We start from the raw sequence: 11,885 nt of genomic DNA on the forward strand, positions 1-11,885 counted from the left end.
TTAATTAAACACATTATCTGGTTATCTAGGTCTATTTGTTCTAGTGGTTGCCATTGGTGTTGCTTTGTTTCTTGTAGCCGAAGGCAAAAGCGATTTCTGGAATTGGCCATAAAATGCTGAGGAAACTCCACCCATTGGTGTCCAAGCCAACACCAGCCATAGTGACACCCCCGACAAGGAGGAGAACTGCAGCACATTTTCAAAATAGTGACGTCAGACAAGCTGGACTACGCATTGTGAAATACGATCACGCAGAGGCTTGACCATGTAGAAACGCCCACATCACCTGCCATCACGTCAATGCAACAAGGTAAGAAGAGCTGCATCGAGTTTTGTTGGATGCACAGATTGCAGATCAGCATCACACACTTGATTGCTCTGCGAAACAGTCAGATGCAGTGCCATTCTGCTTTCGCATTTTCCAAATTAAGAGTTGTCGTTTCTTTGCTTTATGTCACCAAAATTTGAGCAATGAGCGAAATTCAGATACGACACTGCTTGGGTGAAGTAAAAAAAAAAACAAAAGCCATATTTGCTGTTGCACTTTCAGCCATTTATTTATTGAACAGGAGAGACAAGCAGACATGAATGACACTCACAGAAAGACTATGCAGTCACGTTCTTGATGAGACTAGGCCAATGGTTTTCAAACCTGGGGGGGGAGGGGCAGCACAGATTTTTTCAGGACCCCCCCATACTGGACAGTTTTTCATCCCCCCTATTTCCAATTTTCAACGCTATCACCCAGCCTTGCTTTTACAATTTTCAGTACTAGCACCCAAGCGGCGGGAGGCAGAAGAAGTTAATATTAGAAAAGGGGGGCGCGCCTCAAAAAGTTTGAAAACCACTGCACTTGGCCACGCCTTTTTTGCAGTCGTTGTTGTGACTCAGCTTGTCAAACATGTGTTTTTTAGATTTTACAAAAACCCATTTATTTCTCTAGATTCTTTTATTATGTTTGATTATTTTTATGGATTCCATGCAATTAGATGTTTATGGGGAATTAAGGGTATGAAAGGTATTTCAATTCATTTTAATTGGGATTATTGATTTCCTATACAGTGCATTCCTCCACAGTCACTGTTTGGCATCTGCTGATTCAAATATATATTTTTTTCAATTAAAACATCTTTTTTTCTTTTGTTTTTTTTCCTTTTTTGTGAGGGGATGGGGGGGTCAACCCACCCTGCTTCTTCAAGAAATTTATGGGTTGGTTTAAAAAAAACCTGCAGATTTTTTCTCGTGACAGTCAAGTCCCTAAACCCCATGATTAGTAAATTGAGATGCGAGCATGGTCATGGTACAAATGTGCTTGGTGATGTGTCGGTGCACCAAATAGAAAAGTGGTGTATTAAGTGTTTCCTACATTAGTTAAAATATTTATTCTGTCTATAGGGCTGCTTGTTTTTTTTTTCACCCACACTTTGGGCTCTGAACCAGCCAGATGACGAGAGGCGGCCCGTTAAGACTCTTGTTGCAAAGCTCAGGCTCAGCTTTGGTCGTGTGAAGGCCTCTCTAACGGCCCAGTTGTATATGGGTCCGGATGAGGAGGTGGCTGACGAGCATGAGACTGGGATGGCCCCTCAACACAGGCTGATTTCGCAAGACAGCAAACTTCATAACATACTTTCTAATCTTTGAAAGCATGTGACAGAAATGCAAAAACAGCGTCACCTTTAAGCACTGATCAGAATCCCCAAGAAGCTTCATGCCAATCCGTCCCGCGAGCGCAGTGCACTACGGTAGCGCGTTAACAAGCGGTGACAGGGTGAAACGAGGTTCTTCCTGTTTTGGCCAATGGCCCTGACACGTGCGTCACCTCGGTAAGAAACAAAACGGCCGTTATCGTCGTCACTTGTGAGGAAGCGTCATGGCAGGTCAGTAGTTCCTCCTCTTTTGCTTTTAGTTCCTCCTTTTCTTCTCTTACCCACACGACCCCAAATCAAGGCAGTGGATGTAATTAGAGCAACAACCTCGTTTATTTTTAATGGTATCCAAATCACCACAGTGAGGTAGTGGTTAGAACGTCTGCTTCACAGTTCTGAGGTTCTGCGTTTAAATCTCAGCCTTCCAGAATAAAAAATGGGCTGTAAAGGCAGATGTTACTGCAAAAAAATCGATAGTTGAAGGTGCTTTTCTAATGTGCAATGGGATCTTGGTTCCATAGTTTGGGACAAGCAATAAAACAAAACAAAAAAAATGGCTCCATCCTCTGTAAGTTTTTGCTGAGGCTTCGGTACCTCCAAGGGTCAGCTGGTGAGATGACCTGAGGGGTCGGGTAGGGACGTGGAGATGCAGGGGCGGGGCAAGACATTTTACAGATTTAAAGACAAAAGTGAACGGGCATTGTTTGGAGGGAGGCCCCAGTAAGAAGTTATATTCACCCTCTTACGTGTTCCAGTTTAAAGATGAGTAGCCGCATTCTTGTTCCATTTTCCATTCTGCTCATCCTCACTACCAATGTTGAATTTTTGAGCATTTTACCACAATTCTTCAACCCTTTGTTAAAATGACTCGAAAAGACCTTCAAGTTGAATATGTAGGACATGCGACCTGACCCGGGACTTGCCTGTCTTGACTTGGGACTTGACTTGGGACTAAAGACTTGAGACTTACTTGCGACGTTACCCGGGACTTGCCTGTCTTGACTTAGGGCTTGACTCGGGACTATAAGATTTGAGCCTTACTTGCGACGTGACCCAGGACCTGCCTGTCTTGACTTGGGACTTGACTCGGGACGATAAGATTTGAGACTTACTGGCAACTTGACCCAGGACTTGGCTGTCTTGTCTTTGGACTTGACTCAGAACTAAAGACTTGAGACTTACTTACGTCTTGACCAGGGGACTTGCCAGTCTTGACTTAGGACTTGACTCATGACTAAAGACCTGAGACTTACTTGCATCTTGACCCGGGACTTGCCTGTCTTGACTTAGGAGTTGACTCGGGACTAAAGATTTGAGACTTACTTGCAACTTGACCCGGGACTTGCCTGTCTTGATTTAGGACTCGGTACTTACTTATGACTTGCAAAGCAATGACTTGGCCCCACCTCTTGTGGTATACATTAACAGTTTGGTTGCACATCATTAGTTTTGAATGACCGCATCAGCAGAAGGCTCTGAGATAAAGATTCCCTTCCGCTAAACTCTCGCTCAACGCCCCCCCCCCCCCCCGACCAGTCGCTTCCTTTCTGTTGGTGTTCCGCTCTCACTGTACAAATCTGTGCACAAGCGTGATTGTGTGCGTGTGTGTGTGTGTGTGTTTGTCCATGACCATATTCCATGTGGCAGCCTTCCAGTAACAGTGAGCCAGCAAGGGGTCTCCGTCTCACATCCCTCTTCAATCAAACACAAACAGTCGCGTCCGGCCAGCCTGGCCCACGCTATCTTTCTCCTGCCTCTTTGTGCCAGATGCACACACCCTGTTGCTGCCTTTGACCCCAACCCCCCACTCTTCCACCATCCCTCAGTCCCATGAAGACTCTTCTGCTGCCCCCCACCCTCCATCCCCCCCACACACACACTGTCCTCCCACACTGGTTCAGCATCACATTGTCTCCTGACTCTTCATCTGTCCCTACTTCCCGTGTCCTCCTCCTTGTGCCCCCCCATCCTCCCCCTTTCTAATCGCGTCCCCCCCCCCCCTCTCTCTTCGCGACGTGACTTTCGGCACGGAAAGTCGGGCCACTGCCAATAAACTGGGGCAGAGCGGGCCGAAGATGTTCACTCGCGTCCGTGTGCGAGCTGACTGGGACAGGAAATTGTACAAATCTCTTCACCTTAAATAACTATACAATGTTTTAATTCAGTGGGTCGCAAATATTTTACACCAGGTAACAATACAAAAAAAAATACTTAACTCTTCAAGTACAGTACCACACTTACGACCAACATTGAAATACAGTAACATAGTAGAACAAAGTGTTTGCAAACATAAGGTAAAATTTTGATTCTTAAAAGGTATATTTAATATTATTGTAAGCCACCGTAACATTGTCTTGAATAGTAACATTGGACTTAAATATAGGAAAATGAAAAAATACTTCAATAATGATTCACTTAAAATGCATTACCGAAACATTTGATAAAATTGTACTTAAAGGTCAAATGTCATCCGTATAAACTTTCTAAAGTAGAAATGAAAAGTACATATAACATTATTCATTTCAATGTCTATACGAAAAAATAAATATAAGCGGAGAGCACGTCATCCATCCACAAAGTTGCGGAAGTCTCATTTGACATCCAAGTGGTCAACATATTGGCTGCATCTACTATCCATGACGTCACACCGTCCATTTGCCATTGAAAACACGCTGTGGCCCCTACTATGGGATACGCTCCTTCAGACACGCAAGCTCTTTTCGAAGAAGAGAACATCTCACAATCAAGTGAAGTGTCCGGGTCAATATTACCCTATTGTTTTGAGCCATATTTAGATGATATGCAGATTACTTCTAACTAACAAGAGACTCCCGGACAGTAAGTATAAGCGAGCCTGGCCGAAGCCGTGCTCGTTCGCGAGGCATGATGTGGAAGTCTTCGCCGGGGAGCCTGATGCGGAAGCCGTCCGACGTGCACAACAACACATTTAGCACCCGTCATCCATACCGGAATCTTTTGTTAGAGATGGATTACGTGGTCTTCCCCAAATTATTACTTTTTTTAGTAGCTGTATACACACCTGTCATTTGGAACCCATAAAGCTCTCCTCCTTTTCACCCGTGCAATCCATTTTTCACGAAATTTATGAAGGGTGAATCCATCCGCCCGAGTGTTTGAGCAATATCCAACAATGCAACGAGCCGGCAGTTTGGCTAACACGAAGGTACAACGAGCTACCTTCCCGCAGGTAAAACTAATGTAAACAAACGAGTCCGCTTGAACGGACTACTGCCAAACAAATCTCTCGAGAGGATTTTCATGGCGGGAGTTACAAAAAGCCATATACGTCAAAATCATGTTTTGTGGTGGAAAAAAACGGATGGGTCCATACCGGCTGGTGTTTTTTCATTAATAACATACTAAAAATAATCAATTTCATGACACTTGACCTTTAAAGTGCTTGGACGCAAATCCTTCTCAAAGATGAAATGTAAATGTCATCTACATAAAAGTTAAACAACTTAACCAATGTACTGCACTGTTTAAGCACTATGTCATGAAGCGCATTTTGAACATGTATATTTTTTTAATCAGTGATTATTAGCACTTAAATATCTGGTACACATCCCAGACTCAACATCTCTGGACACCTTTTAACATTTATGTCAAACAAGTGTAAAAAGAAGTCGGCCACTGCCTTTGAAGCCTTACCTGAAGTCTTATTGCTCTGAATCTGAGTCCACTAACATTATATAACTTTTGTCTATGGTGCTTTAAGGAGGGAACTGAGAACATCCGGCGTCATGAAGTATTTGTATACTGCGATCCAAATTTTACCTCGGCTGGTTCCCTTATACATGATATTCAGCTGTGCACATCTGCACTATTTGCCCAAACGCCGCTTGTTTTCCGCTTCATTGTGTTTTCTCGATAGCACTCAGAATATTTACAGCAGATGGGGGCATCTTGCTCGTGACTCAGCACAGAAAAACTTCACAGTGAGATCGTGGGAACGCCAGAAAAGCTCAAGAGGGGGAGATTTTGCAGCTGGTACAGGAAATAGAAGATATGATGCCAGCGGAGGGCACACACACACACACACACACACACACACACACACACACACACAGGCACATTGAAGCCTGCCTGTGAGTTATCGAAAGGGGGAGGACATGCAGGACCAGCTCTGTCTTTGTGTTTACACTCCATCCAAACAGGAGAGCATCCACTGAGGCTAATGGGCCCCTAATCTAAAATGGATTACACAATCCTCATTCTTATTGTTATTATCGTGAAATACACCAAAGTGCTTCGTGCCATGTGAGCAAAAACTATGCCTTTTGGAAAACGGATTGCTTGGGTTTGGAATTCTGAAAAGAAAAAAAATCTGTATCAAAGGACCAGCTAAATATGATCATTTGCATCTTTACAAGAAATTTTGGATAAGTGAACATCTCAAGCGGGTGGGCAAAGTGTGGCCCAGTGGTCACATAGAGCCCACCCCGTTTTTTTTTTAAACCGATTCACTCAGTTTTGTTTTGGTTTTTTTTATTATCAAAAATCCTGGGATGTGTGTTCCTTTAATTTAGCTGTTTTTGTTTTTTTTTTTTTGCAAAATGTTATGTTACTTAAAATGTTTACAATGTTAAATAATTGAATAATTGATTTATTTATTATGTTTTAATTTTTAAAATCTATATATTTGAAGAAACCTCTTTATTTATTTACAATCTTTTATTATGTTGGATTATTTTTATATCAAAGGACCAGCTAAATATCATCATTTGCATCTTAAAGAAATTTGGGATCAGTGAACATTTCAAGCAGATGGACAAAGTGTGGCCCAGTGGTCACATAGAGCCCAACTATTTTTTTTAAACCGATTCACACAGTTTTTTAAAAAGAAATTTTAATTATTATTATCAAAAGTCATGGGATGTGTGTTGCTTTAATGATGCTGTTTTTTAGCAATATTAAATAATTGTTTAATTGATGTATTTATTATGTATTTAATTGGGTTTTTGAGATTTTATGAAACCTGTTCATTTTGTTACAATTAATTTTAAATTTTTTTATTGTTTATTTTAAATTTTTTATTTAAACTTGGGACAGCCCACCCTAAAAAGACCAGCACCAGTTGCGAAAGGGTGCCAATAAAAGACTCCGTTTTACAGAAATGCAGAGTTGAAAGGAGCTCTGTCTGTCAAAGATGATATGGCATGACTCCTTCTTGTGACTGTCTCCAAAGTCAGACAGTCGTGATCATCTAGAAGCTATAAAATCGCATTGCCCCACCAAAGATATGTCATAGTTTTTGTCATCCCACAACAAAAGGCTACCGGTGATGATAAAAAGGAAAGAGGCTTACAATAACCACAAAGCCAGTAAATGGAACATCTCCCGACTTCTTCTACATTACAGCTTCGAAGAAGTTCTGCTTTATTTCATAATTTTTTCCAGTAACTATCTCTTCTGTCTCACCTCCACGTTTTGTGACTCACGCACTTTCTCGTTGACATCTTGCTTATTACGGTACGTTAAACAAAGTTCACATACACATATTGTGTACACTTGCATTTAAAGGTCTGCCATCAAAACATATTAATATGAAGATGTGTTAGAGCAAGTGCAAAAGATGAAAATTGCTGAATTTATTCCTGGAAAATGTTTCATTTTCATAACATTAGGACTTTATTCTTGTGCAATTCCTACTTTTTTTTTCTTCATACAACGCAACTTTCTTTGTAAGACTGAAAAATATGTCCTCAAAATATTACCCTAAATCCATCTGTTTTTTTCTCAACTTTTTTTTGTCTAATATCACTTCATTTACATAGAATGTAAAAATGTCCTCATATTTTTGTTACATTTGCATAAAATTAAATCATATTATCCCTTCTTGAGTTTGCTTATTTCCAACTTTAATAATTAATTGAATAAAACCGGATCTCCTGTATGTGATATAAAAGTGGGGGAGCCCCTGTATATTACAATTTGATAAAAGGTTTACAGTATTTTAATTATTTATCACTGCATTATTATTATTATCATTATCATTATTATTATTACTGTTGTCCTTTATTTTATGCATATCACTTTGTTCCAGCCACAGTTTTTGTAAAGTTCTCAATAGATGATATGAGTTAATAATTTCATTTTCTGAATATTTTGAATATTCACAGATAATTGCAACATTTTTCTGAAAATATTACACCCTTATTCACATAGAATTTCTTCTCTCAACTTATAACTTATGGAATTGTACTTGTATGTGACATATCAAAATAAAAACTTTTTCACCTAATATCTTCATTAATAATAGTAATAATCAAAATAACTCAGATGTTGCATTTTTAAACGACATAACAAACCAAAGAGGAGCAAAAACTACAGTTTGTAAAGAAATTTGTAAATTATTGGACATCTTAATGAGTTTTGAATTAATTGGTGTCATACTGTCATATGTTTGCTTTTTTTTTTTTTTATTCCAACGCTGGGATATTCCCATAATAAAAACATCAGAGATGTGCAGCAACATCCGGTAAATAGTTTGTTTAGAGTATCCTGAAACACTTCTCCCGTCTTGCTTCCAGTATCTGCTCATGACTAATCCTCTTAAAAAAAAAAAAAAAGAAAAGAAAAGAAAAAGTAAAAACCTCTGTTTGTCAGCAATATCTGTTAACAACTGTAGGGAGTCAAAGTAAACAGTCATTCAAAAAATAAATACTCAAGTAATGTACAGATACCTGACAAATCTACTTATCTATGGAAGCAAAATATTTTGTACTGTGGTACTACTGCACTGTGATACAGTTAGAAGGTGGCAGGAGGTTGTTTGTGTGGAGTCAGGCAGAGGACACAGGATGGGTGGAAGGAAGGTGCCCACATGTTGGTCAACATGCAGGCGGGAAGTTGCAACTGGTACACGCACACATACACATATTAGTAGTGACCGCAGTATACGCCCACGCTATTTGTAATGCGCCCCCTCACCTCGTGAAGCAATACTTCCTCTCTGTACATGTCTCAGTGCTTTAGGCCGTGCCTACTCGAAGTCTGATGTCATTGGTCATCACCACCGCCTGATCGCTAACACCTATGCTTCGCCCTGTGACGCTTAACCTCCTCTTCTGGTAAAAATAAGTAGTTAGTCCAACTTCCACTGAAATGTATTTGTCATTTTGCACAGCTGCTATGACCTCCCAGAAGGCGGTTACTGTCAGTCTTCATCAGAACGGGTTGGTTGCGACACCAGGATGTCTTATGACTGTCAGAAAGAAATTTGTTTAGAATTGCACAGGTGAACCTGGATTAGTGGATTAGTATTCGGGTTAGGGCTTTAAACCGTTATGTTTAGTTTGGGAAAAGGTTAGCGGAGGGTTAAGCATTAAGGTTAGGCTCGTTAAACCTGAGATGAATTGGAATTGCTGATTTAGCGTAGTTAAATATCGCATCTGAAAGGCAGGTGCAAACCAGCACGCAAGGAAGGGCGTGAGGTGGCTCTATTGGGAGTGGTGCGAGTTTGGCTAAGGTTGAGGGTGCGGATGCTAGGATTGAGGTTATTGGGAATAGTTTAGGGAAACTTCAGCTAGGTTTAGCAGTGGAGTAAGGATACATTTAGCATCGGGATAGGGATCAGAGTTAGTTTGAGTTTAAATTTATTTATTATTGAGTTACAGTGAGGGGGCACGGTGGTCCAGCTGTCGAGCGTTGGACTCACAGTTCTGAGGACTGGGGTTAAAATCCCGGCCTCCCCCTGTGTGGAGTTTGCATGTTCTCTCCGTGCCTGCAGGGGTTTTCTCCGGGAACTCCAGTTTCCTCCCACATCCCCAAAACATGCATTCATTGGAAACACTAAATTTCCCCTAGATGTGATTATGAGTGTGAACGGTTATTTAGATGATTGTCTGGCGAGCAGTTCATGGTGTACCCTACCTCCTGCCCGATGACAGCTGGGATTGGCTCCAGCACTCCCATTACCCTTGTGAGGATAAGCAGCTCAGAAAATGGATTGATGCATGGATGGATGGAGTTTGGGTGATGGGGTTCAGGTTGGCCGCAATGAGTTAAGACTGAACCAACATATGAGGAAGAGAAATCTGATGACATTGGCCACTCAGAGTTTACGGTACATCTCTGTGATGCCAGAAAACATTTTTCCATCCTCCCACGACGCCTTGATCTCATCTGACCAGAAAAGCAATTTTATGTTCAGTGAGTCATTAGGTTATTTTTATTAATGAGGTTAAGAATTAGGATAGATTAGATGGGATTATTATTAGGGTTAAGAGGCTGGGTTACTTTCAATCATGTTAGGGGTTGGGGGTGCTGTGTTGGGGTTAGAGGTTTAGGCTAGAGAGAAAGTTTAGGTGGTTGACATGATGATTAGGAGAAAGGTGGATATATTGTACATCCAAAAGACCAGGTGGAAAGGTAGTAAGACTAGGAGTTTAGGAGCAGGGTTTAAATTATTTTACCATGGAGTAGATGGGAAGAGAAATGGAGTAGGGCTCATTTTAAAGGAAGAGCTGGCTAAGAACGTCTTGGAGGTGAAAAGAGTATCAGACAGATTGATGAGGCTGAAATTTGAAATTGAGGGTGTAGGGTTAAGAATCCAGCGCAATGGTGAGTGTGGTAAGGAAGTGAAGAAACAGGTCCAAGAAGGTTGGAACAGCTGGCGGAAGGTGTCCGGTGTGTTATGTGACAGAAGAGTCTCTGCTAGGATGAAGGGCAAAGTTTATAAAACAGTGGTGAGGCCGGCCAGGATGTACAGATTAGAGACGGTGGCAGAAGGGTGCTGAGAATGGAGCTGCCAGGCAAAAGCGCAAGAGGAAGACCAAAGAAAAGATTGATGGATGTTGTGAGAGAAGACATGAGGACAGTGGGTGTTAAAGAGAAAGATGCACGAGGATGGTTTAGATGGAAAAAGATGACACACTGTGGTGACCCCTAAAAGGACAAGCCGAAAGGAAAAGAAGTAGAAGAATATGGTAGGGGTAGAGTAAGGGTAAGGGTCAGCGAGTGAAAGTTATTGCAATGGTTCCTCCACCAACCAGACAGATTAGGGTTAGGAGCTTCCATACTTTGAATTAATCTGAACTGCTGCAATCCATTGCCAAACACGGCATCAGTCAATCAAACACTGAGGTTACATGGTCAACTGTTAGCCTAGCAGCTTTACTAATTGTTCCGTCACGTCACTGAAGTCTATGTTTAACACACATCTTCACTGTGTTATATCTTCTGTGGTTTCCTAGCTTGTCAAAAGCCCGACCAGCGAGAAGCTAGAGGAGCGCAGCGTCACCGAGGGAGACGCTTTTTTGGCAAAGCAAACCAGTGGAAACGGTAGAGAGAGGGGAGCGTTCCACATGTGGGTGAGGAAAACATTCTCATGCGCTTCTTCTTTGTTTTCAGCTGCAGCCCAGCCCCACCTTTTAAAATGAGGACGGGGCGCAAGGGAGCGCGCTGGAAGCTGGAGGAGATGGGAGCGGTAGGATGGGAAGCGAGTGGACTAAACTAGATTGAACTGAACTGGGCAGGCAGATGTTTTCCATTGAGTCGTAGGGAGTGTAAGCAATGTGGAAGAGACGCCTTAGAGATGCCAGGACACACAACATGGAAAGGTCATGACGACGGCTTCCCTTCTCCCTTACAGTCTAACAACATGAACCGCAAGCTCTTCTTTGAGTTTCATGGAAAAATAAGGAGCATTCACTTGTTTTTTTTCATAGTCACATTCACAAACCATGCTTTAATTGTATTGAACCATCACCTAATGGGATGTTTATGCCTTAAATCAGTAATTCTCAAACTGGGGTCCTTGAACCCCCAGGATTCTCCAAAGCATAGACAGGTGGGCCGAGATAATTTGCAATAATTTATCACAACGTATTATTTTGATAGTGCGTGACCTTTACAGTGGTGGCCCAACACAGGAGTGATCAATTTACAGGTTTTTCGACATACAAACCATCGTTTGGATGGTTTTCTGCTTTGACCTGAGAGCAAAATAATGGAATACACTGTAGCACTGCATGGTGGTAGTAAACTCAACTCACTTCACAACCAGTAGCAACTTAAGTTAGTGAGCGATTCTTCACAAAAAGCTTCGAGCTGTTTCATGCCACTCCAAGATGAAGACTATTGTCAAACTAAACATAAAATAAAGAAAATGTCATGTTGTGTGGTTGGTTTTGGTGTGCCCTGCAACCCTTGAAGCAATGAATATTTGAGAACAAAAACAGTGGCAAAGCACATGAAAACAGACACTAAAACAAA

At 41.5% G+C, this 11,885-nt stretch overlaps 1 long non-coding RNA gene across 1 annotated transcript; it reads left to right on the forward strand.

Moving 5' to 3' along the window:
• The first annotated feature begins 211 nt into the window (after positions 1-211).
• On the forward strand, positions 212-11,885 carry LOC133504769 (uncharacterized). The gene is made up of 3 exons (XR_009796075.1): positions 212-310; positions 10,865-10,952; positions 11,022-11,885. It is a non-coding gene; the product is annotated as an uncharacterized LOC133504769 (long non-coding RNA).

This window comes from Syngnathoides biaculeatus, chromosome 8, assembly GCF_019802595.1.
Source record: "Syngnathoides biaculeatus isolate LvHL_M chromosome 8, ASM1980259v1, whole genome shotgun sequence".
Classification (NCBI taxonomy): Eukaryota; Metazoa; Chordata; class Actinopteri; order Syngnathiformes; family Syngnathidae; genus Syngnathoides; species Syngnathoides biaculeatus.